The sequence below is a fragment of the Pseudopipra pipra genome, chromosome 1 (assembly GCF_036250125.1).
Source record: "Pseudopipra pipra isolate bDixPip1 chromosome 1, bDixPip1.hap1, whole genome shotgun sequence".
In the NCBI taxonomy this organism is placed as follows: domain Eukaryota; kingdom Metazoa; phylum Chordata; class Aves; order Passeriformes; family Pipridae; genus Pseudopipra; species Pseudopipra pipra.
Genome location: NC_087549.1, coordinates 118604332 through 118625911, shown reverse-complemented (window position 1 = coordinate 118625911; position 21580 = coordinate 118604332). Strand labels below are relative to the sequence as shown.

Below are 21580 nucleotides of genomic sequence, written 5' to 3'. Positions count from 1 at the left end.
TGTAGAATGTATAGAGCTCACAGTGGGTAATGGAGCGTTGAGAGCCTCTGGGTAAGAATCAAGGGGCAAACAAATAATGTGGGTGTCATCATGGGAGACTACTATAGACCTCCCAGCCAGGACGATGATGCCAATGAATAATTCTTTGAGGAACTGAGGGACACTTCCAAGTCAAGTGCCCTTGTCCTTGTAGGGAACTTCAACTTGCCAGAAATTAACTGGGTGCATCACACAGCTAGTACAACCCAGGCCAAAAGATTCCTAAAAAACCTGGATGACAACTTTATGGAACAGATCCTAAGGGAGCTGACTCAGAAAGGTGCCCTCCTTGATCTGCTGCATGTCAACAGGGTGGATTTTGTGAGCAAAGTGGAGATTGGTGGCTGTCTTGGCCACAGCAACCACAAAGCAATCGAGTTTAAAACTCCGTTGACAGGAGGAAAAGTGCCAGCAAAACCTCAACTCCAGACATGAGAAGAGCAGACTTCAGGCTGCTCAGGGAATTAGTAAGATCCCCTGTGAAAATAGTTTTGCAGGTGCTGGAGTCCATCAGTGCTGGTCACTTTTCAAGCATCACCTCCTAAGGACACAGGAGCAGCAATTCCCAAATGTCAGAACTCAAGCAGGTGAGACAGAAGCCTGGCTTGACTGAACAGGGTTTTTCTCTTGGAAATAAGGCAAAAAAAGAAGGTGTATCCCCAGTGGAAACAAGGTCAGGTGACATGGGAAGAATTCAGAGATGCTGCTTACCACAGTATGGGGAAAGTTCATGTAGCCTAAGCTCAGCTGGAACGGAAGCTGCCAGAAATGTGGAGAGCAATAAAAAGAGTTTTTTCAAATACATTAATGGCAATAGGCAGTATAGAAACATCATCGGCCCGTTACATGATGAGGATGGTCACCTCACAAACAGAGACAGAGACAAGGCAGAGGGGTTTAATGCATTCTTTTCCTCTGTCTTCCATACGGATGAGGGACCAAGTGTGTCTCAGTGCCCTGAGGTGGAGGATCATGACTGTAGAATGATCTACTCCCAGTTGACCCTCACAATGTGTGGGATCTGCTGCTCCAGCTGGATCCCTTCAAATCCATGGGGCCCAGTGGGATTCATCCCAGAATCCTCAAAGAGCTGGCTGATGTCATCACAAAACCTCTCTCGATTTTGGAGCAGTCTTGGGAACCTGGAAAGATCCCAGCTGACTGGAAGCTGGCAAACATTGTCCCAGTTTTCAAGGGCAAGAAGGAGGACCTCAGAAACTACAGGCCTGTCAGTCTCACTTCATTGCCTGGTAAAGTTATGGAGAAGGTTATTCTGGGAGGTATTGAAAAACACCTGAAAGACAACACAGTCATTGGTCACAGCCAGCATGGCTTCATGAGAGGAAAGTCCTGCTTATCAAACCCAATTTCCTTTTAGGACAAGGTAACTGCCCTAGTTGAGCAGGTGAAGCCAGCATATGTAATCTTTTTGGATTTCAGTAAAGATTTGATACTGTCTCTCACAGGATTCTTCTGGACAAAATGTCCAGCACACAGCTGGATAAACACATCACACGGTGGGTAAGCAATTGGCTCACAGGTCAAGCACAGAGGGTGATAGTGAATGGGATGACATCAGACTGGCAACCTGCAACTAGTGTTCCATAGGGCTCCATCTTGGGCCCTGTGCTCTTCAAAATCTTCATAAATTACTGGGATGGGGGACTGGAAGGGATATTAAGCAAGTTTGCAGATGACACTGAGACGAGATGTTGACTCCCTTGAAGGCAGGGAGGCCCTGCAGAGACACCTCGACAAATTAGAGGGCTGGGCAATCACCAACCATGCGAAGTTTAACAAAGAGAAGTGCTGGATTCTGCACCTGGGATGGGGCAACCCTGGCTGTATGTACAGGTTGGGGAATGAGATGCTGGAAAGCAGTGCAGTGGAAAGGGACCTGGGGGTCCTGATCAATGGCAAGTTGACTATGAGTCAGCAGTGCCCTGACAGCCAGGAGGGCCAACCATGTCTTGAGGGGCATCAGGCAAAGCATCGGTAGCTGGTCGAGGGAGAAGATTGTCCTGCTCTGCTCTGCACTGGGGTGGCCTCACCTTGAATACTGTGTGCAGCTTTGGGCACTGCAATATAAAAAAGATGTTCACCTCTTAGAGAGCGTCCAAAGGAGGGCAGTGAAGATGGTGAAGGGCCTTGAGGGGAAGCCATATGAGGAGCGGCTGTTCAGCCTGGAGGAGACCTCATTGCAGTTCCAACTTCCTCATGAGATGAAGAGGAGGGGCAGGCACTCATCTCTTCTCTATGGGGACCAGTAACAGAACCCGAGGGAATGGTCTGAAGTTGTGTCAGGGGAGGTTTAGGTTGGATGTTAGAAAACATTTTTCATCCAGAGAGTGGTTGTGCACTGGAACAGGCTCCCCAGGGAAGTGGTCACAGTACCAAGCCTGACAGGATTTGAGAAGCGTTTGGATGATACTCTCAGGCAAATGGTGTGACTCCTGGGGATGGTCATGTGCAGGGTTAAGGGTTGTACTTGATGATCCTTATGGATCCCTTCCAACTCACTGTATTCTCTGATTCTGTGATACACTGATTTAGTAGCTAAAAGTAAAATTTAGACCCTGCCTGAAGTGTAGCAACTTCCTTATCATCAGCTGCAGACTGCTGCTGATGCCCCATGTCAGACTCTGCTGTAAGCAGCATAGGTCCTGGCCCTGTTTACTGGGATGTCCCGTGGAAGTCTTCTCCTCCAGTCAACTCATCATTTTGCCCATGTTCAGGGAAAGCAGACTTATCCCTCTATGCCACCATGGTAAGTGATAAGGACATTTTTCTCACACCCTTTGAGTTCGAATTGGAACTTCATCAGAAACTTCCTTGTTTGTACACACGTACAACTGAGGATGCAACACTCGCAAATCAGTCACAGACTCTGAGTGGTCTGTAAGAGCAAATTATTTTAAATAACATATATCTTTCTCTTATTGGTGCATTTTTGTGAATTGTGCTATATAACTCCAATTGCATTGGTCACATCTGTACAACTTTACATTTGTCATTTGTATGTAGTTAACCTTAGAAAAGCAAGGAAAATACTGTGATAATATCTTAGTATTTAAATTGCACTAGTTTTAAGTGACAGTTTTAGATTTTAATGATGAGCACTGTATACTAACATGTAAATTTGTAGATTGTCAGGGAAAGGGTTGTTATTGCTGATAACTCGTATAAATTTTGTTTCCTTAACTAATCTTTCTTCATGAATATGCTTAAAATATTCAGCTGTCTTGTATGTCCTTTTGTCCAACTTTGCCACTTGTGAAGTGATATACACATATGCTTCATCACAGTTAAGTTCAAGCTTATCAGAGGGCTCAGCTTTTTAAGGTAGTCTGAAAACATGTATGAAAGGAATCATTGCCTTCAAAATCCCTGGTATTGGCCTCAGTGATTCTTATAAGGGCTTCTGGATGCTGTATTGATACTTGTGTTTAAAATATCTTTCCACTGGAATGTATTGCAATTCTCTATAGTAGTGAGGGATTTAAAATTCTTACTGCTGTGCATAACACAAGCTGCAGTACTATTTCCCTGTCCTTCAGTGTTGTTACCTCTGAAAACAATACACAGAACTAGAGAAGGACTATTGTAATACAGGAATCAGTAAAGACTCTCTGTTTGCAAAGTACCAGAATGTTTGTGCTTTTAAAAATTAATTATTCATATAAAATGCATGTAATAATTGTTAAACACTGTCTGTTATTTTAAATTTAGAAGCAACTTAAGAAATTACATTATCTAAATTCATCCAAGGTTAATAAAAAATGGAAAAATTGAGAGATCTATGGGAAAATACTGTTTATATATCTGCAGTCCTATAAATACGAAGAGGGAAAATTATACTTCTTTTTAAAAAGAATTAACTTTAGTTCTTGTCCGTTCTTTTGTGCATTTCCCCAAGATTTTCTAATATACTTTAGTAGTTTTACTTCTAGATCTTAGTTTGGATTGATGCTCCATATGGATTAAAAAACAGATAGTAAGAGATGGATTCACGTTTTCAAAATCATCAAGTGATTTGAAAGAAAAGTGCTTCACAGTGTTAAATTCCAACAATTTGATTTGGCTGTTATTGTGGAACCCTGGTATCCAACACTGAATTTCTTCAGAGAGGAAAACTTTATCTCCACCCTCTTTTATGATGTGTGATCCAAAATGCCAATCACTGGGAATGGAATACAATTATATTCACTAATATGTCTAAAATAGAAACTCTTGCTGTCAATATATACTCATTAGTACTGAGTTGCAAATGAATTCTGGAATTGTGCTCTTATTAATTAGGTGGCAGACTAGAAAACTTCCTTGCTTCTGTTTAGCCAGATGGAGGGACAGTGGGTGTAATGACCTGTGTTGGGCCTTTCCCAGGGGATTTCTTTGGTGTTTCTTGGTGTCAGTATGGGTCCATCTTCCATTTGCCATTTAAAATAAACAGCTCCAAACTTGCACAAGTGCACACACTTAAATTACATTCAGAAAAAAACATGGTAATTTTGTTTAGTTTTAAAATTAGTCATGCAATCACATTCTTAAAATTCCAGAGGGAATTGGACACACACAGATTCAAGGTGAAATAGAGTTTTTAGGAAAATGTAAGTCAGTCAGCCTTTTTTTTTCCTTATTATGTTAGTCTGCTGCATAGTCTATCAATGTAGAGAGGTTTGGTTTAGCAACTCACTCTCATTCTGGTCTTTTACTATTTTTTTTGCCTTATGAGTTGCTTAGAATTCTAAGAGGCTTCAGTGATTCAAAAATGGACTTCTGGGGGAGGGGACGAGCAGGGGAAGTTGGTGATCAGCCCGCATGAAAAGTCCCTAATTCTTTAATTGACCCAGTATATTCTAAAGAGTCATCAAGTTACTTAAATGTGTATCTTCATTAAAGGGTATGAGTAATACCATGAACTGAATGTAATTACTCATGGGCTTTAAGTTTTGCATGAATCAAGTATCATCCGGCATAGTACCCTACATGAGGAAATATTTGTTAAGATTTGCAGAAGATACTTCAGCTTTGTCAGCATAAAAATAATTCTTTGAAAGCTCATAATTAATTTCAGATGTATAAGAAACAGAAAACAGCACCTTCAGAATAATACGTAGCATCACGTTGCAGTTTTTCATGGATAAAGTTCTGTATTTGAAATTAAGTTTTTAAATCTATGGCACTTGAGTTAATTGGATAAAGACATTTTCTATTGACCTTACGCATGACTAATTTTCTACAAATAACTTTATTCGATGTGAGCTCCCAACTGGTGTTTGTTCTGCCAAGTAAAAGCTAATATCAAAAGAATCAGGTGAGCACCCTCCTTTCTTACTGTGCTTCTCTTCGTCTCCCACTGTGCTACTTACTGTACAGACAAATACTGACAAGTATTATTATTTATGGACAAATTTCCATTTAAACTCACAAGAAAGTGCAATTTTTGCTCTCTGCAGAAGGAAAATTGTTTGCAAAGAAAGCTGGTGAAGGATTTCAGAGGAAAAAAAGGCTTAATTTTTAATTGAACAAATTGAGAAGTATATTCAACAACTTATTCCTAGTAGATCATTCATTGGATTTACATTTATAAAACTTTATTATAGAAAATCGTAGCAATGTTTTGGATTTTGTGAGTCTAAAATCACACATGTAAGTGATGTAGTAGCTATATTGTGATACAGGACTTAAAAGCTTGCTATTGTGTAGAGACATGTTTTCTCATTCTCATATCCAGTGTCCTCAGCTTTCAAATAAGATGTATGATTTGTTTTTATTTTCTTTTGTGTGCTTGTGATCTTCCCTCTGTCCTACCCCTTTCAAGAGGCATAAAGAGGTCGGCTCAATGAGTCAGTGATTTCCTTTCTCTCCTTTTGGAATAAGGAATGGAAGGCAATGTGATTAAAATCCCTTGCAGGCCTGTGAACTATCTACCTGGAAGTAGGCGAGGTTTGAATATTTGAATTTGGAAGAGAGACAGAACTTATGACTGAAACAATATAAAGGTCATATCATGTGCTACAGCATATCTGATCTCTGCATTACGATGGCAATGGAACGAATTGCCCCTATTGACATAATAACAGTGCAACTGTTCAATATAATCCCATTTTTTACTTTGTGTGCAAATGATCAAACTATTAAGAATAGAAGAGAAATAATGTTTCAGAAGTACGCAGTGTGGCTTTAAGTGCAAAAAGATAGCAGATGAGGAGTAAGCAAGATGGTATTTTTACAAAATGTCTTTTCAAGCAGCTTTACAGGCATGGCTCAGTGAGTACCTGCCTGGGGCCAGCCACATCAACTTTGAAGTCCTCTGAAAGCTGAGGGGAGAGAGACTAGTTACTGGTTGTTGGACACTTTCAGAATAATGTAAAAGGGTATGGCTCCCACGAGATCCATTTTTCAGATCCCTACATAGTAGGTCACTTTTTGAGACTGACCCCTCTATCAGACAGAAACAGTGAATATACAAGAGCTGTCATCTATTGTGTCTGCCCATCATGTTCAAAGCAAGATAAAATAAATCTCATTCTCCCTGTTTCTTTTTAAGCTTTTTATTTCCCTTTTATTCTTTTACTTCTTTTTTTAAGAGATGTATAAAAATATGCCCTCATGAACTGTTAAGTGCCAGAGAGCATTAGACCCTTAGTGTTCTCTTTGTAAATTTTGCATGCCATTTTTAATCAAAAAATGCTAATGAACCAATGAAAATATATGCAAGTTATTTAACATTTAATGATTTTTCAACATTTTTAAATACTTAACTGTACAAGACTTTTATGAAGGCTTTAAGTCCTTAAGTGTCTGAAGGACCACTTTATCAGAATCTAGATAAATACATTAATATATTCTGCACTGTGAAGTGGGTTCAAAATAATATGTACACAGTAGATAATGGAAACATGTTGACATTCTTAAGGTTATAAACACATTTGAAGTTATCCTAATTGTAAAATTGAAGATGGTGAAGTACAATGTCCCTGAAAATCCTAGAATGCCATCTTTCTCATTTTACTAATTGCTGCAACACTTGAGATCTCAGTATGATGTTTTTTCCTCTGCACAAATGAACAAGTGGAGGCCACAGAACCTCTTTAAAAAGGCAGATGTGTTAAATAATTGATCTATAAAGAAAATTAGTACAGAGACTAGAGCACAACTATTATAACTTATCCCGGTCAGGTTTTGGTTTATTTGAACTAGGGGTGCAACTTTTTTTTTTTTCCACCAAAAAGCACTACTATAAAATCTGTATTTCTTCTTGGCACAGTATACCCCAGTGTTGGTATCCATACATCTGTGTCCTATGCTTGATGCTATGGAATGGCTTTGGTAGTTAAGGCTGTGTGTTCATCTTGTGCTTTTCTGCATTTTTATGCAAGGATGAGCAAGGATGAGCCTCAGTTCTCTTCAGAAATCCTAAGTGAGTATTTTTCAACTTTTCTGGTAAAGAATGTTTACCTCCCTATTCTTACAAAAAATGCTCAATTTTCTTTGCTTTTTGTATTCTTTTTTTACAAAGAAAAGGAACAAGAAACAATCTGCAACTTCTTCAAGAAAGTAAGGAACCGTACCCATCGCTGCCTGATAATCATAGAATATTAGGTGTTAATTTTGTCTTGTCTGGCAACAAATTAACAAATAGGAAGAGGCATAAAAAAAATTTGCTTGAGAGGTAGTCATATTTCAATTAGGAGTTCTGTATGCAACTCTTTTTTGTTAGAAGTCAAAAGCATAGGGTTCCTCAAATCAAACTGTAGCTACTGAACACTCTGAATGCATACACTTAGCCTTCATAGCAGTGATTGTGATAGAAATGAATTCAGATAAAGCAATCAGAATGCTTTTAGAGGAGACAGTCCAGGTGGCAAAGAGGGTAGCATTGGAACTGGCCTCAACCCTGACCATTCTGGTGTCTGTGAAGCCCTCTGCCTGTTGACATCCACTACTTCAGGGTGGATAATCTCATTTGCAGCCCCAATGCTGGTTTCTCTGCTGCATATTTTGAAATGACTTATAGAAAAATTGGTAAGGGCATTTCACTGTGTATACTCATAGCAAGTTGTAAGAAGTAAGGATATACTTAAGGCTGAAGATGAAAGAAAAGTCATTAGAAACCATTGCCTTCAATTAAAATTCTCTCAATTGAGCAGAATGAGGTCTTTAGTACCAATTCCCATGGGGACAAGCAAAAACCAAACACCCCATGTCACCTGAAAAGATATTTGGTCAGTACCAAAACCTGTATCAAGATTGTTACAGGCTTCGTGTAACTTCTCAGTGATCTCTTTTAGCACTGATTCCTTTCTCCTGTCAAAAGATAACCACAAAGTGCCCTGGAATTCTATTTAAATTTCAACCATAACTTGTAGCATTTACACAGATAGGGATATCCATATTCATAGACAACTATTCAGTAAGGAGCCTGGAAAGATTATGAAGTCTTTGATGTATCTGATTAGTTTCATTCTGCAAAGCAAGAAGTATTTTAATTTTTGTTGTTGCTTTTACTTAAATTTTAGAATTTCTGTTCCAGAGTTAGTTGGGGCAAGGACCTTGACAACTTGAGTACAAGAGCTTCTTCTCTTAACTCTTCAAGGGTTCCCTTAATGATAAAAGTAACAAATACAGGCCAAGTACAAGAAGACACAAGTGCAGTGATCTTACTCTTTGTCCTTGCCTGTGGGATGTCTACAATGGCATCAGTATCTTAATGAAACACCTACCTCAATGCTCAACAAAAATCGAAAAATGTAATTTTGCTTTGTTTTACAATTCATTGAATTATTGTTGGAAACATGGAGAACCTGATAAGACTGATCTTCTCACATGCCTATTCTTATTTCTGAATAGTTTAAATGAAAGTCAAAATCTCTTTCTTAGTATCGTCAATTTAGAGAAATTATAGGAAAAAACCTTCCCAATGACTAAAGACAAGAATATTTTTAATGAAAAATCCCAAACGAACTCACTGTTTTCAACTTTGCAGTAGGAATTTTAAAAATTGGGATGGAAAATCAGCATTTTTCTGGCAAACTCTTGTATTATCTATCATGTGCACAGTTAAAACTCCAGCTAGAGATGGTAATGAATCGGCCTATTGTGATTGAAAATAGATAAAATGCTGGAAAGCTTTGTTCACAGCTGCCAGAGCACTACCCAAAAAAGTGATGATGTATGATAGTAAAGAATGGAGACACCACTTTTTGAACAGAGATTACTTAAGATTGCATTTTAGTCATTGTATTAGAAAATATGATAGGTTCATTGAGGTAACATTTTTTTCCAGTAGTAGATAGGAGAAAAATATTCAGCTTAGATATTCCTAGTGGGTTTGTAACATTTATCATATATAGGTAACATGGAGAGAATAATTGGAGGAGATAAGCATTTTGAATATTTTTTAAAGAAGATTGCATATAATTAATTACCACAGTATTGCATGCATGAAGAAACAACTCCATTAAAACTTCCTTGAAATTTGAGAGTATTTCCAAGGATTTTCTCTTTGAAAGAAGTTATTTTTCTAGCACAGTAATCTGCATGGAATATGGAGAAAAAAATATAAATTACACTAGAGAAGATCTTGGAGGAGGAGCTTGACTGTAATATTTTCAGTTGTGACCTCTGTAAATAATCATTGTACTATTGTACTAAAAAAATACTTGAATTTTTAAAGTCTATATAAATGAGAATTGAATTTTTCTGCTGAGGAGATTGTGGATGTGGACTCCAAAGTCTAGAATGTGTCTCCATGTTTTCTGTTGAACCCCTTTCACCTAATGCAATGTGCTGATAGCACTAGCTGTTTATCCAATGTTTGTCTGTTTACCTTATTTACACTGCAAGTGCTTAAGATACCTGTACAAGCTCTTACAATGTCTTGCTAAGGTGCCACACTTATTGGAGCTGTGATGCAACAAAACATTCTGAATGTCCTGCAGTGTCAGTGACATTCAAAGATCTGTGTCACGTGCGGACCCAAAGGTATGTTGGCTGACTCAGTGAACAATCTGACTAAAGAAAGACCGGAGAAAATGACAGATTTTTCATAGGATTTTAGAAATAGCTTAGTATAAGGCAGTTGACCACATAGCTTAGAAAGGAACTGATGGTATACAGCAGAGGGATCTAGCGAGGAGAGTGACAAGGTTAGCAGGGTAGATGTTTTCTATTGGTGAGGGGAAAAGAGAACCAATGAAGGAAGTATTAGAAGGCAGGAATTAATGGATGTATGCAAGCTAGAGACATAGCCTGGAAATAAGATGGTATTTTTACTCTGATTCATTCCTACCCCACTTATAGTTTGGAAGAGATGAAGGAGTGTAGCTGGGTAGAAATATGGACCTGTCTTGCTGTGCTTTATATTCTTATGTGTCAGAGCTGAGACCTTCAATGACCCCCGGTGTGAACATCATAGCCATGCAGAGATCCTGTGGCCTCTTCGAGGACATGTCTGCTCCTCAGCATATTTTTAACATACAGTTTTCCTTGAAGTGCATAGAGACATTGCTGCAGTCATCCTTGTCACACTTTCAGCACATAGCCAGATTATTGCCTGGCATTAGCAGATTGACAGACTCCAGGATCCTGGGAATGTTGCCCTTTGTGAATACATCAAAATCTTCATTATTTTTCTAGCAAAATACAGGGCACTGTGAACAGAATGCAATCCAAATTCTGAATGCTGTCTCTGTGACAGTAGCATGCACATCTCAGCGTCTGGTCTGTGAGAGATGTGCCAGATTCTAGGGCTAAGTCTGGGATGTGAATGTCTGGTCCCAATCTAACCACAGAGTCCTGTGGTTCTCTATAGGTAACTCCTGGTAACTGGCTGCTCACTTAGTAAGTGTGTTCAGTAAAGCTATCTTTTGCCAAACAAACTTTTTTCGTACCTGCCCCTTGGCATTAGGGAAAATTACCTCTTGGCCTGCTCTCTCCTATTCCTCTGTACTTAAGAGTGTAAGGAAAAAAAGCCCTATTCTTGATTTTTCCTCTTTCTTCTGTCTTTCTTCCCTTCATAGGAATCATCTTTTCCCCTGTGCTTTCTGTTTTACCTCTGGTAAGAAACTCATGGTTAAAACCTATGCTCTTGCTTCATAACAGAACAGACCTGTGGCACCCCAAAGCTGAAGTGTTTTTTTCACCATTTCTGCTTGCCTCTGCTATAATGTGAAGTGTGATGAGATGAGGAGGGCAGCTGTAACTGATAAAGAAAGGTCTGCAGGAGGGTTTTGAAGGTGAGGTGCACCTCTGGATGCAAGATTGGGTCCACAGCTATTGGGCAACATAGCAGTATTGCCCAGAGTAGAAAAATCACAGGTTGTGAAGGCAGGAGGCCCTCCAGCGGGTGGAATCCTATGAGACAATGAGAGTGAAATGATTTTACCTGCAGCAAATTGATCCTGTAGACTATAATTGTAGCAAGAAAAGAGCTTTGAAGGACATGTATAAGAAGAACATGGAGTAGGCAGAAGAATTAAATTTACCTCCTTACAACCTCTCTGGACTTATGAGTGTCTCTAGTGTCCAGGAACAGTGCAGACTGGGAAGAAAAGTAATCATGAAAGCTCAGATTGGCACTTTAGTTATGACTCTAGCAGCAGTTTTGAGAATATGGATCCCACTATGTCTCATCATTCATATATTGAATTCCAAAGTGTGCTCAGTGTTCATTGGCCATTGAAACTGTGATAACAATTGGAGAAGGACATTGGGATGGGCTACATCACTTGGGATGTGGGCTTAGATATTTAGCGTGTGTTTTACTGATTATCTGGGGTAGATAGCCATGTCTCTTGAGTATTTACATCCTGACTATTTGTGGAAGCATAGGAAATGTTTACCAAAGAATTAATTAGGGTAACTTTACTGTCTTCTTGCCACACTTTTTTCCTATAGGTTCTGACTGCATAACAGTAACTTGAATACATCAGTGACGGTTCTTTGGTACTAAGAGTGACTAGTATGAAAGGGCTTCAATGCTCTCATCCCTCTAAACAGGGTGACTGCATGAAAACTTCTACCTGAGTTTTGCTAACTTTCCAAATGCACCAGGTTATACAGAAAAGTACCAGTATATTCAACAGTTTTGTTTTCTTGAAGCAGGGATCTGGTTACTGTAGTTTGACTAATTGTCAGATCTTTACTGATTCATAGTACCTCTTCATGCATATGTTCTTTAAATATAGAAGTACATGAATTTTTATAAATAATGAGACATTCAAATATTTTATATGATTCTTTAGGCAAAATATGATAGCATTTTAAAATGAAAGATAATATGAAGTTGCATAACTTGCATAAGGCCACACAGCAAGTCATTGGCACAGCTAATTATTGGTATATTTTTCTAACTGTACTTTTTACTGTTTCTATAATCTGCTACCTGTACAAACTTCTTACCATAGCACATTCAAGTTTGTAGGAATAATATGCTCATTTGCTAACATATTTGCCTGCTGTAACCAGTCTGCTAAATCTGATTTTGCTTCTCTTCCGTCAAATACTCATTGCATTTCTTGTTACAGAGTCTGACACTGGGGATATCTGGCAATCAGCTTACACATTCATTGGTTTGCATAAGGGGAGGAGACAGGACTGCACAGTGGCAGCAACTATGCAAACAACTCATTTCACTCTAGCTCCCCCAGGTAAGAGATTCTTTCAAAGGAGATCATTGAATTTACCTGTTTCATATTTCAGTCACCACTATCTGATACCCAATTGCACATAAAGCATCTGGTGTAAGCAAAACTAATTTGGATCTTCTTTTATAAAATGCAAGCTGGATTAAGGGATCAGGTAGCCTCTTTCCTTATAAGAATCACTAGAGGGAACCATACTGTGAAAAAGATAAAATAATTAGGACAGCAGAAAACAGGCAGCATGGATCTCAACTGCAAATATTCTTGTGTAAACTCAACCTATAAAATTATATTAGTTTGCTTATCAAGCAAGCTTCTTTTCAAATTTAATAGCTACCTATATTACACTGACTGTATTGACACCTGTGACTGTTATATTCTGGATGTTTTCCAGCTCTTATGAGCTTGAATTCTTATCACATAGGCAAAAAGATTAATATTCCAGTGCCAGTTTAGTGTTTGAAGTCATTCTGGGGGGAAAAGGTAACATAAAGTAGTACTGGACTTTGTCAAATGGAGTATGTAATGCTCACATTTATAGTAGAATAACATGACAAAAGTTACTAAAAGTGAAGCTGCTGGACAAAGTCTGAATTATATTGCAAGGATTCCTAGGAACTACTGCAATCTAGATAATTAATAGAAAGCCACAAGAACATACAGAAGTGTTAGATATTTTTAAATGAATTTATACAACAGATTTTTATGTGTGATCACAATATTCTACAGAAATCTACTGTGAATTTTTAAAAATGACATTAATGCTCTTGCATGTTGGTAGCTATGACTGAAATGACACATCACACACAGTTATTTGTGTTTAGTTTGTATGCATTTCAGAAGATTTAGGTTTTTTTTCCCCCTGCACAGTCAGAATGTACCCAGCATGTTTTCAATTTCATGTCGGTATTAACACGGAAAAAATCAAATATATAAAGAAAATAAAATGGTTGCATTGAAAGGGCTAGTTCTTATCTCTGTGTAAATAATGTTTGTTCAAAGAAAACCATAAAATGTTTTCATCACAATCGAACAACTCAACTCACTACTACTAAATCAGAGGCTTTGAAAAAATTTGTCCCATTATGTTTTTATATCCTTTATAGTGCTTTACACATCTGCAAAATGTGGTCTAACTTCCCATGTTTCTTAGTCCATTCCACAACTCACCAAATTTGGGAAAAGAATAAGCAAATACTAGGGATTCTCTTATCCAGCTAAATTATATTCATTACAGAAATGCTCAATTTTTTCTTACTATGTGGTATACTACTTATTTCCTTTATAGCTCTGCCATATTGTAATTAAACTTGTCTCAGTCTTTCTGTTATAACCCTTTACACTCAATCGCTCTGTGGTTGACATAAAATTTACTCCAGTCAGCAAGAATACAAAGTATCCTTTTAAAATACACTTCCTGTTCTTCATGAACCTGAAACAAAATTACCATTTTCTGGAACAAATGTTAACACAGTATTACAATGGACTGTTAATCTTCCTGTTCAGCCTTCAGAATTCCCTGTAGCCTCTGTTCCCACCACTGATCTGAACTTAGAAACAGCAAAACCCCAACGGAGTGCTCTGTTTCCTTTCCCTTTCACGTAAGAGTAATTCCCTGATTTTAAATGTTCTTTTAAACATTTGATTTCTGAGTAAACATTTTGCGGTCCTATGCGCCAATTTAGAATGGTCCTTATTTAGAAGTATTCTATGGAGTTTATAATAAATAAATAAATAAAAACAATGGAAAAGACACTTTTGTATTTGTACTTTAATTCTTGAAGAGAATAAGACATAAATGTAGCAAGGGAAGCTCATGGGATTACCCTGGTGATAATAAAATAAAGGTATATTTCAGAACTGATTTTATACTATTCTCTGTATATTAAATGTCCAGACTCCCTCTGAGGAGGAAGAACTACGTTTTTTTTGCCTGGGAAAGCTTACTAAATCTTGCAAGTGGTTTTATTGTTACGTTTGTGTATGTCACTGGATGAAGAGGATAGAGTGAAGACAAAAGCTGTGGTAGCATCTGAATTTATTTTTATATTTGAGATTTTTCTTCCATTATCTGAAATGTCAAGGATCTGTCCTGAGGCTAAACAGCCTCAAAACATGGATGCTCTGAAGAACTTAAAGAAAATGTACTCTTGAATATTGCAATAACTTCTGTTTACCACAAGGTGGTATAAAACTGTAGCAGTCTTCAGTACTAGTAAATTCTACCAGTAAATGATCCATATTCCTAGTTTGGGTGTCATTCACATCGTGTTTTGTTGTGCTGTATCTCCTCATTATCAGTGTGGCTGTTCAGCAAAACCAGGTAGCTCCTTGAGGTTCCCTGCTATCAAGTAGCGGAGAAGCAATCGCATGTCGTAAGGTGTAGGTTTTCACACATAACAGGCTTTGAGCAGTATAGCTTTTCCTAGTTACCCTCTGAGAAGGCTCCTCTGGAAGACCACACGCAAAGGTAAAGATTTGGGTCTGGATGAGTTAATCTGGTGTAAGAAATGACTGTTGCTGAATAATGTCACTATCAGGGAGCTAAAATGTGAGATTAATAACTGTGTTGAACATACTCCAACAGAAGATTCAGAATGCCTTTTACGTAGCTAAGTTACTTGCAAGAGAGACTTGAAAGTAAAGGTGGTATAAAGGTAACAGAGTCTCTCTTAATCACCAGAAAAATTTCCCCTGAATTTGTGTAAACTGAATTTTGACTTTTTTTTTTTTACTTTTTTTTTTTTTTTTTCCATGTCAGAATCTGGTCCCACATCTCCTCTGCAGCTGCAGAAGAATTCAAACAGGCTTTTTTTTTTTTTTTTTTTTTTTTTTTTTTTTTTTTATGCCTCCTGTCATCTACAACAGCTGTAGATAGAGTAACACACCTGTTTTGGAGCAGATAAACTAAGTGTGCTTTTGATTTGTGTCTGTCATGACAGACACTTAGTAAGTGTGTGAGAAAAGGAGTTGCAGTGAAGCTACAAGAGTAAAAGCAGACATCAGAAGTGTGAAGATTGTGATTACAGCACAGTGTTTTGCTGAAATGAGGTTGTATGTGGTCTTCTGTATTTCTACTATTGCACCATCTTTTGTTCAAGGAAAGCTCATTCTAAACAAAAATCCCAAGTAAAAATTAGAAGCTGTATTTCATAGGCCAAAAGTAACAAATCACATCAGAGATAGTTCTTGCTTCTTCCTGTGTAGTATTTAATATTAAATAATTTTCTACTATGGCACACTTAAGTATTACCTGTTAGGTTGGGAATGGTTGTTTTGAGGAACGTTAGGGTGAAATCCAGCTTCAGGAACTACCCCCGAAGAGAGAGATTTCTTAATGTAAAATAAATGATAAGCAGCCCTTGTACTGAAAATTCCTGTCAGTATTTCTATTTTGCACATAGAAAGGGGACAATGATTTTTAAAAAACAAAATATTAAGAAATACTAGCAAATAAATTCTTTTATTTGTATACACAGATAAAAATTGTATTTCTACGATAATATAATCTTATGAAGTAATTTTATTAAACATGCAATACAGATCTTAATATAGCCTTTGTTAACATTCTCATCCGTATTTTAGTTTTCACAAAAATATAAAATTGGTTTAAAATCTATCTTCCTAAAGAAAAAAAGGATGACTATCTGAATGTCATAGTTCAAAGGGAATAGTGCCAGAACAACCTTTCACCATTCTTTTAAAATACCTTTTTTTACTTTTTTAAAAAAATGTCCCATTTTCATTATGATATTCTAATATTCCTCTTTAGGCTGTAAAGTCACCCACATTTCTGGGTCCTGTAGAGTACAAAATGAACTGGCTACAAAATGGTTTTTCTGCAGAGACAGAAATCTCTAATCTCAGTAAAATGTGAGACTAACAGAAAACACATCAGGAATTTCAGGGAATGTGAAACTATGACTGGCAAGCTGTCATTAAATAAAGTCTTTAAGTAAACCATGTAAAAAGGCAAAGTTTTAAAGCAGTAGCTGTCACTGAAGTTATCCTAGTTCTTAGAAGCCTGGGATTAAGAAGGGACAGAAGAATGTTGTTTGATTACAAGTGCACTGCCCCATGGTAGCTGATATATCTGGCTCACCACTGAGCTAATGATGCTCTTTATTGTCATTTCCTTTCCTCAGTCATGTAGCAAGCCAACACAGACCACAGGTAGTTTCTCTGTAAATAAATCTACAGCCATAAGCACTCAGTCTTGTTTTGTAGTCTTCCTCGCCTGGTACTGTATTTGTCTTTTTCTTTAAAATAAGGAAATCAAAATTTCCTTTCACTTAAACTCCTTTCAAGTAACTTGTTTCCTTGTATTCTTTTTTTCCATGCAATACTATTGATCTCTCTGATTGAACTTCTGATTGCCTTTCTTTCTTTTCCCAAAAGGAATAGACAAATTGACTGAGGCATGGAATATGGAAAAGGAGGCAAAAAAAATGCAATCGTTTGATTCAGATTCTTGTCATAGTCTTCTCGAATAACTGTGGCAGTTCCTTTAATTTCTCTGTACAGTGTGAGTAATTATACTTATTTTATAGCTCAAGGATACTGTGAAGATAAATGCATTGAAAATTGAGAAGTATCCTAACACTATCTCCTATAAGAGAAGCTGGATGAATTTTTGAGAAAGAGAGAGAAAAAAATGGAATTGACTCATAAATTACATTACTTTTAGAGGTTGCTATTTTGTAGTTCTATCTCAAATGCAGATGGAATATACTTTTAGGACTTCAACTGTCAAGATTCTTATGGCCTGCCTTAGCTCTTTTCTCTGTCACTGTGTTGGTTGCTGCAAATCTTATACTTAGTGACTTACCTCTATTGACCTAAAGTGTATGGAAAGTGGAACTTATCAATCTTTATTGCTAAGACCAGCCCTCAGGGATCTCTGACCCAGGAGAACAGGGTTTATGAATGTTGGGAGGAAGGCTTTCCCTTGGTCAATGAGGATTGTGTCAGAGAACACCTAAACAAACTCGACATCCACAAGTCCACGGACCCTGATGCGATGCTGAGAGAGCTGGCAAACATCATAGTTAGGCCACTCATAATCATCTTTAAAAGGACATGGAGATCAGGAGAGGTGTCTGAGGAATGGAAGAGAGCAAATATCACCCCAGTTTCACAAAGGACAAGAAGAAGTACCCAGAGAATTACTGGCCAGTCAGCCTCACCTCAATCCCTGGAAAGGTGATGGAGTGCCTCATTCTGTAGGCCATCTCTACCCAAACTGATGACATGAAGATAATCAGTAGTCAGCATGGATTCATTACAGGTAAACTGTGCTTGACCAACCTGGTTGCCTTCTATAATGAAACTACCTGGATGGATGAGAGGAAAGCAGTGGATATTGTCTGCCTCATCTTTAACAAGGGTTTCATCACTATCTCTCACAATATCTTAATAAGAAAACTTGGGAAATGTGGACCGGACGAGTAGACAGTGAAGTGGATTGAGAACTGGCTGAACCAGTGGGTTGTAATCAGTGGCACAGAGTCTAGCTGGAGGCCCGTTACTGGTGGTGTCCCACAGGATTCTATACGGGGCCCAGTATTGTTTAACTTGTTCACCAGTGAAGGGGTAGATGCCTCCTCAGCAAGTTCACTGATGACACAAAGCTGGGAGGAGTAGCCGATACCCCAGAGGGCTGTGCAGCCCTTCAGTGGGACCTCAACAGATTGGAGAGATGGGCAGAGAAGAACTTTTTGAAATTCAAAAAGGGGAAATGCTGGGTCCTGCACCTGGGGAAGAATAACACCCTGTACCAGAACAGGCTGGGGGTCAACCTGATGGAAAGCAGCGCTGTGGAGAAGGACTCAGGGGTCAACTGCTGGTCCGTGAGCCAGCAGTGTACCCCTGTGGCCAAGAAGGCCAATGGTTTCCTGAGGTGTATTAGGGAAAGCATTGCCAGCACATCCAGCACACACAGCCCCACTACTTAGCCCAAGGGAGGCCTCACCTGGAGTGTTGTGTCCACTTCTGGGCTCCTCAGTATGAGACATGGAGCTCCTGGAGAGGGTCCAGTGGAGGTCTATAATGTTTAGGGGACTGAAGCATCTCTCTTATGAGGAAAGGCTGAGGCAGCTGGGCCTGTTTAGCCTGCAGAAGACTGAGAGGGAATCTCATAAATGTATGTAAGTATCCAAAGGGAGAGTGTCAAGAGGATGGATCCAGGCTCTTCTTGGTGGTCCCAACTACTAGAACAAAAGACAAGGGACAGAAACTGATGCACAAGAAGTTCCACCTGAACATGAGGAAGAACTTTACCATGTGGGTGACCAAGCACTGGAACAGGTTGTCCAGAGAGGTTGTGGAGTCTCGCTCACTGCAGATACGCAAGATCTGTCTGAACACAATCCTGTGTCATTTGCTCTAGAATGACCCTGTTTAAGCTGGAGGGTTGGACCAGATGACACACTGTGGTTGCTTTCAATGTCACCCATTCTGTGATTCTGTTATTTTACTTTATTTTTGTTTTACTTTGGCTTAATTTGCTTTACTTTTTTGTTTGTTTGTTTTACATTAGTTTGGGGGTTTTTATATTATTTATTTTCGTTGGAGTTTTACATGGGAGTTCTAGTTTGGGGTTTTACGTTGGGGTTCTACTTTTTGCTTGTTTTATTTACTTTAGTTTAGTTTTTTGGTTTTTTTTTTTTTTTTTTTTTTTTTGTTTTACATTTTATGTTGCGGTTGTATACTGGGGTTTTACATTAGGATTTTACATTTTATTTGTGTTTTATTGTTTACTTTGGTTTACTTTGGATTACTTTGGTGGGTTATTGTTTTGCTTTGGTTTAGTTTATTGTATTTTGTTTTATGTTGGGGTCTTACTTTGAGGTCTTTAGTTTTTTATTTTGAGCTTATAATTTTTGTTTGAGGTTTTTGGTTTTTATTTTGGTTTACTTTGTTAGGTTTTTTGTTTGTTTTACACTGTTTTACATTGGGTTTTTATTTTTTTGTTTTATTCTGTTTTATACTGTGGTTTGCATTTTATTTTGGTTTATTTTTGTTTACTTTGGTGTGTGTTTCTTTTTTATTCTACTTTGTTGCAGTGTTTTTGCTGTTTGATGTTGGAGTTCTACTATTTCTGTTTTTTTGCTTACTTTTGCTTAGTTTACTTTGGTTTAATTTCATGGGATTTTTTTGTTTGCTTGCTTTCCTCTTTTAGTTTTTAGTTTTACCTTTGTTTTTACTTTGGGGACTTAATTTGAGGTTTTAGGTTAGTTTTTTTCTTTTACTTTGTTTCACTTTATTGTTTTTTTGGATTTATTTTATTTCTGTTTCCTTTATTTCTTATTTTACATTGGGTTCTTATTATTTCTTTTCTTCGTTTACTTCATATTTGAAAAAAGTTTTGGTTTACTTATTTTTATTTGATTTTGCATGTTGGGATTTTATATCAGGCTTTGATATGGGGGTTTTACTTCTACCTTGTTTTTTTTTTGTTCAGTTCGGTTTACTTCAGGGTTTTTATTTTTTGTTTTACATCAAGTTTTGCATAAGGATTTAATGTTGAGGTTTTACATTGGTGTTTTACTTATTGTAGGGTTTTTTATTATTTTGTGTTGTGCTTTTTGGGTTTTTTTGTTGACATTTCACTGTCTGATGGGGTTTATTGGAATTTTATATTAGGAATTTACTTTTTTTTTGTTTATTTTGATTTACTCCTTTAGCTTTTTAATTTTTGTTTTCCTTTATTTAGAGTTTCGGGATTTTTTTGGTGTTGTATGTTGGAGCTTTACAGGTTTTTCTTTCTTTTTTTTTTGTTTACTTTTGTTTTCTTGGTTTTGATTTTATTTGTTCTCTGTTTTACTTTGTTTTTTGTATTTTTGCTTAACATTAGGGGTTAATGTTGGGGGTCTACATTGAGGTTCTACATTGGCATTTTGGTTAGGTTCTATTTTTTGTTTAGTTTGTTTAGTTTACTTTTGTTTACCTTGATTTACTTAGGGTTAGTTTGCTCTTTTTTCTTCTCTTGTTTTTGTTGTTTTTCTTAGTTTTTTTTCTAATTTTTTTGGGTTTACATCATGGTTTTACTTTTTACTTTTTTTTTTTCTTTTTTCTTTTGGTTTATATTTTCTTTTGGTTTGCTTTAGATTTGGTTTTTTTCCCTTAATATTGTGGTTTTACACTGTGGTCTTATGGTGAGACTTTATTTTTTTGGCGTGGGAGTTGTTGACTTGTTTTCTCTGGTTTATTTTGATTTACTGTTTGGGTATTTTTATTTTTTGTGTTGCTTTCAGCTTGATTTTATTTTTATTTGTTTTACATGGAGTTTTATATTTTATTTGAGGTTTTTTGTTTAATTTGAATTACTTCAGATTACTTTTGTTTACATTGGGGTTTATTTGTTGTTTGATATTACTTTGGCTCACATTTTTATTTTCTGTTAGGGTTTTACTTATTGGAAGTTTTTATGTTTTATGAGTTTTATGTTGGGATTAAATGTTGAGTTTTATGTTGGGCTTTTACTCTTGTTTTGTTGTGGGGTTTTTATTTTCTTTGATTTACACTGGGTGTTTATTTTCTTTTATTTTGGTTTACTTTGTGTTGTTTGAGTTTTTTTATTTTTATATGTTGTTTTACATTGTGGCTTTACCTTGTATTTGGTGGGGGTTTTAGATTTTGGGTTACTTTGTTTTTTTAATTTTTGTCATACTTTGACTTTTGTATTTTTCTATTTATGTTACAGCCTTACCTTGGGGTTTTAGTTTTGAGGACTTTTTTGTTTTGTTTTTTTTTTTTACTTCTGTTTTCTTTGTTTAATTTTGGCTTTACTTTGGTTTTATTTTTTTGGTTTTACTTTGATTTTATGTTTCATTTTTCTTTGGTTTACTTTGGCTTCTACGTATTTCTTTGGTGGGCTGTTTTTTGTTTGTTTG

At 37.1% G+C, this 21580-nt stretch overlaps 1 long non-coding RNA gene across 1 annotated transcript; it reads left to right on the top strand.

Annotated features, from left to right (window-relative positions):
- The first annotated feature begins 43 nt into the window (after positions 1-43).
- Positions 44-15495, top strand: LOC135423276 (uncharacterized). The gene is made up of 3 exons (XR_010434761.1): positions 44-626; positions 12570-12692; positions 15448-15495. It is a non-coding gene; the product is annotated as an uncharacterized LOC135423276 (long non-coding RNA).
- Positions 15496-21580: the final 6085 nt, after the last annotated feature.